Below are 6,000 nucleotides of genomic sequence, written 5' to 3'. Positions count from 1 at the left end.
TACTCTCCAAACAATTCAGTCACATTTTAATAAATATTCCGTATCGGACGAACTCAAGAGGTTTCCCTTTAAATGCGCGGCAATAGGTAATTGGTTAGAAAAATAAATTAATAAACACAGAATTGCACACAAGTTTAGCAAGGTTGCTTATAGAATTTCCATTTATTTCAATATAGGATAAAATAACACTCTTAATTGCTCACGGGATTTGACTTTCATGTGGCTCATGTGATGTCCTCTCAACCACTGCAGAATGGTCTTCAGGTTTGCGATAAGGGTGTACCACCATACCAGGAAGTTCCTGTGACAATGTTGCTACTCTGCAAATCCCACACATTCAATGATGGAATGACCAACTTAACCCTGGGATCCTAAACATAATTCTAATCCTAACATAAAACCCTGTTGCAACCTTAACCCTAACCCTATATATATCTTAGACCAAATAAAGTCCGGAGAAATTGTCGCTGGACCAAATGTCGTGTCGCCGTTCCATAAGCCGTAATGAATCATCCGTCATAGGCCTATTGTATCCGTATATGGAACGTAACTGCTCCGGGCTACCCACGCTGTCTACCAGCTGGGTCATGCTCGAAGGCAGACATGGTGTATAATGGCGAACTCAATTATTTGTCGCCATTTTAGATGCATGTAGTTACGAGAAATTATATTTTTGTATAAAAATTGAGGTCTTGTTGATTACTTGGAACACTTACAGAATCCATCATTCAAATGGTTTGCTAAATTCTGAGAATGTTTATTTATCTCAGTAATATAACTGATATTTTAGTCAAAATGGCTGGAATCAGACAGCACCATTGCAACTAGAACTTTTCTTTTACAATGTAATTATTGTTAATCAGGAACTCGATATATAAGTGTCGTTACTACAAAAATCTATTCAGACGTGATGTGATTAGAGTATAGATATACGGCAAAAAGCACGTCGTCGATTGAACGCAATAAGCAAAACAAAATTGACAGTAAGAAATTGGAGGAAAAATTAGTAAGAGAGATAAGTTGAAACCACAAACCACTATTGAAGATATATTTATTTTTACACGCACTGAAGTAATTTTTAAAACCATAATTATGTGCTCCTTCTTGACTTTGTTTATAATTGAAGGTAGTCTTGAAGGTGTCGGTCGGTTAATGTGAAGAAGTGATGATGATGATTTTTTTTCATTTCCATTTAATCATGGAATATGCAACATAGTAGCCTACTTGACCTTTACTAGATATAGTGTTGTGTTGGCATCCTCGCTGGATCAAATCGAATTTGTGCTGCCCCTCGAGTAATTACGTATATATGATTTTGAAAGCATTGAAAGGGCACACTGTTGAGAAAGTACAATTATGGCATGGCGCGTTTCGGTATGAAAGTGATATTGCTCAAACAATATTGGAAGAGGAAATCACTTGTTTGATCACATTTTCCAGGACGGACGCTGTAGGCATGTGATGGTAAAAGTACGGTGAATATTAGGCCTATTGGGGCAATTTCATCGTGACATCATGTGCGAAAACTGACACTTTACGTCCCCCCCTCACCGTCTGTCTGTCTCTCCCCCTCCCTCTCCCTCCCGGCCCGTCTCTGTTTCACTCTCCCCCTCCCCCTCTTTCCAAAGGTGGAGTGTGCCCTTTTCAACATTCGGTATTGCGCTATTAGGTTTTTTCCCCAATATATTGCCCCATCTACTGTGCTGCTGCTACTGATAGTTCACTACTACTACTACTACTACTACTACTACTACTACTACTACTACTACTACTACTACTACTACTACTACTACTACTACTACTACTACTACTACTACTACTACTACTACTTCTACTACTACTACTACTACTACTACTACTACTACTACTACTACTACTACTACTACTACTACTACTTATATTACCACCACTACCACCACTACTACTACTACTACTACTACTACTACTACTACTACTACTACTACTACTACTACTACTACTACTACTACTGCTACTACTACTACTACAACTACTACTACTGCTACTACTATTATTACTACTACTACTACTCCTACTACTACTACTACTACTACTACTACTACTACTACAAGTACTACTAGGACGACGTCGACAACAACATCAACAATAATAACAACAACAACTACTACTTTACACTACTACTACTACTACTACTACTACTACTACTACTACTGCTACTAATACTACTACTGCTACTAATACTACTACTACTACTACTCCTCCCACTACTACTGCTACTTCTGCTACAAATACCACTGCTTTGACTATACTTTTTCTTTTAATATAAAAGAATGACATCATTTTTCCCCAAAATGATAAGCAAAACAAAAAGGCCATCGCAAATCCAGGGGATGTGGATTGAAGCAGTGTCTACTTTATGTCTTGTCACAGACTTAAAAGGTCAAGTCCACCCCCAAAAAATGTTGATTACAATCGATAGAGATAATCAAACAAGCTTAACGCTGAAGATTTCATCAAAATCGGATATCAAATAAGAAAGTTACGACATTTTCAAGTTTCGCATGTGCATGATTATAAATGTTGTGAAATTAAGCAAAACTTTAAAATGTCATAACTTTCTTATTTTAACATGTTTTAATACGATTTTGATGATGTGGAAGAGCCGAGGTGTAGTGGTTCTGACTCTCGCCTTGTAAACAGAGGGTCGTGTGTTCGAATCCCACCGCGGCCTAGCGTCCTTTGGCAAGACGTTAATCCACACTTTGCCACTCTCGACCCAGGTGATAAATGGGTAACCGGTAGGATGCGAAAGATATTGTATGTTTCATTTTGCCTGTGCCATAATGTGGCTGCGACGAATGCAAGGAATGCTCCCCAGGGAGTGGAAATTGTGCACTTTTCGTGCTTGATTGAAATGAATCCAATGACCGGGGTAATAATATGCTGTAACGCGCTTTGGGCCATTCTGGGAAAAGCGCTTTATAAAAATTGGCTATTATTTTTATTATTATTTTTAATGTTATGCTTGTTGGATTTTCTCCTTTTATTCAAATCGACTTTTTGTTGGGGTGGACTTGTCATTTCAATGAGAAAGTGGGAGTTTGAATGACCATAAAAGAAGGATTACCTTGAACTCTGAATCTAAATTTCATGTGCATATAAATAATTGTTGTTAGCTACCTACCCCCATCCTCTTTTGTGAATTTCAATGATGCTATACTAGTATGCTAAACTAACAGAGAATTTCTTTGATCTTAAGTCATATCTGACCTATATTTTTTAAAGCTGCTTTTCATGTGTGAGCAATGAATCAAATTTGTATAAAATTGAAATGTGATTATAATCAAAAGACTTTTTACCTTGGATGAGAATTGTATTGATACCACCGCCCTCGGCAAGGGATTATCTTTATTTGAATTATGCTATATGCAGGAGACATGAAATTAATTCAAGCGAAATTGAATATAATTTCCTTTGAAACATTTTCCCCACCCACAAATTACTTTCTAATTCCAAAATGTTGTATGTTATTCATTCATTTTCCAACGCCGTTGTAACGTTTTCTATAGAATTCATTTCTACGAAATGTAATTTTGTACATCCATCCCCATAATTCGTCAAAAAAATGCAGTGGTTATCTTCGAAGTCATTACAGTAATTGCAAAAATCTTTATTGATTCCAGTGCAATCTATCATGACACCTCGAAGAATCATTTTAAAATTGGGTCAGAAATTGGTTCGTATCCTTTTAAATTTGCGCCTGGTGAATATTGATATATTCCCCCTCAAATATTGTTAGGCCTGTCATGCATTCCGATGTTTCATTTGTACAGTAACGATACACGTGGATAAAATGATTCAATATGTTTGTGATGATTCTGTGATTATAGTGCACTCTGACCGACTGGTCGATATAAGTGTTAGCACTCGATGAAAGCGACTTTCCGTTACCATGTTGACGTGTATTTTCACTGCATTCCGATCTATAATATTAAAGATATATATTTAAACACATGAGATTGTTTACATTTTTTGAATAAATATTTGTTTGAGCGTCAAAGTTTACATTTTAGATCTATACAGCTACTGTATTTCTATCATTTTGCTGACTGAAAATGCTGTTTTGTTGTTGGTACATGTACGTTGAGAGATATTGATTATAAAGCATAGTTTGGTGAGTAATGACATGTATGGCGTCTACTTAATGAACCACTGGCAGATCTATAGGGGGCGGCGCAAGGTCGGCCGGTGCCACCCTCTTGAAAGGCACGATTAAACATTTCAAGGCTGTCAAAACAGAAGTATGCTCCTTTTTTTAAGTGAGGACCCTTTTTTTTTTGCTTGCTTGCTTGTCAAACTTTTTCGTGGACGAAATATTGTAAATTTTTCGTTAAAAATCTTTTCTTTTTTTTGTTTTTTGCTTCAAATCCGCCTCTGTTAGGAACATAGATTAACTTGACCAGTTTGAATGAGGAAGGGGCAGATTACTTTCCTTTTCACCTTTCCCTTAATTTCCTTTCCCACTTTCCTCTTTTTTTCTTTCCTTCTTTCTTTCCCCCCCCCATTTTTTTTGTTTTTCCCGTTTTTTCTTAATTTTCCAGGTAAACTCCGCCAGGGGGGGGAGCTTGAATCCCCTGCCCCCCCCCCCGCCTGGCAGATGTACATGTATACAAACGCCGAGATTTGCTACAAAAATAGGGACTTATTTCATCAAACTTATTACGGTTTGCATTTTTCTTTGTGGGGGGGGGGGTTGACGTCATTGTCAACAAATAATATTTAAGAAAAAAAATAGATTCAAGAATATAATCCTGTTGTATCCCCTAGCCCACCCCCAACCCTCCTGCCCTCGATCGCCAACTCTTGCGTTTGTGATGGTGCTTCAACCACTGTTTTTATGTTTGTGTTTTCTTAATCGCGACCCGGACTAGATTCTGTATGTGACAAGGCTTTACATGCATGTACCCCTAGGATCGTATCCCTGTTCTAGCGACCGACGCCCTTCATCTATGCTCATTTGGTTGATCTTTAAATCTGTATAGCTGTCACACTACCAAAACTGGTAGGTGTTTCATAAAGCTGTACGTAGGTTAAGAGCGACTTTAAGAACGACTGGTGATCATTTCTTGTGGTAAATGGTACATCCTTTCTTGTTGTAAATGGTATATTGAATTGGCAATGGTTTACTGCGTAAGAATGGTTCACCAGTCGTTCTTAAAGTCGCTCTTAACTTACGAACATGAAACAGCCCCATGCAGGCATCCTTTCTCCTCCTGGTCAACACATCGATCCAACATAGATCCCCGGAATCGATTAACTACCTAATCAGAATGCAAATCAACACCGACCTTCTTAAAGCTTGATGGCGTGATTAATGCTTTCCTGTCATGGCAAGGAACATTTTTTCAATCACCTTTCATGCACGCCATTCATCCTCTGGGTATATAACTTGGCTTCACAGTATGCATGTAACCAAACATCCTCATGTCTTAATAGAAAACAGAAATATCCCAAAGTTCAAACTGATATCGCCCATTCAATGTTTCTACTCGATTTAATCTAAGACGATCTGGGACGGGGTTGAAATAACATTTCACTGATGATTTTATGCTCGAATGCAAATCGAAGTATTCCCTCGTTTAATCTGTAGGTCTTTTCAACAGGAACGGATCTTACGCATTGGCAGCGATCCGGAGGAGGAGCGGGGGACGTACCCTACCCCCCCCCCCCCCGAATTTTGAATTCGTACAGCAGCCTTTGAAAGTGTGTCGACTCGATCGCCACCAATGACCATAAACTTGCATCTGTCAAGATAAGAGGCCAATCTCACGTTTCGTTGGATTCCGCAAGAAACTCGAATCTTCCTCAAGAGTCATTTCAGAGTGCGCAGGGTTTTATTTCGTGCGAATGGAGATATTAATATCCTCCACTTATCAGGAAGAAAGAAAAGGAGAGATGATGGCTTAAGTATTCTACAAATATAAAGCATAAAAATGTTCTTGTTCTTGTTCAGCTCTCTCG

Source organism: Lytechinus variegatus, chromosome 15 (genome assembly GCF_018143015.1).
Source record: "Lytechinus variegatus isolate NC3 chromosome 15, Lvar_3.0, whole genome shotgun sequence".
In the NCBI taxonomy this organism is placed as follows: Eukaryota; Metazoa; Echinodermata; class Echinoidea; order Temnopleuroida; family Toxopneustidae; genus Lytechinus; species Lytechinus variegatus.
This window is presented reverse-complemented; position numbering follows the sequence as displayed.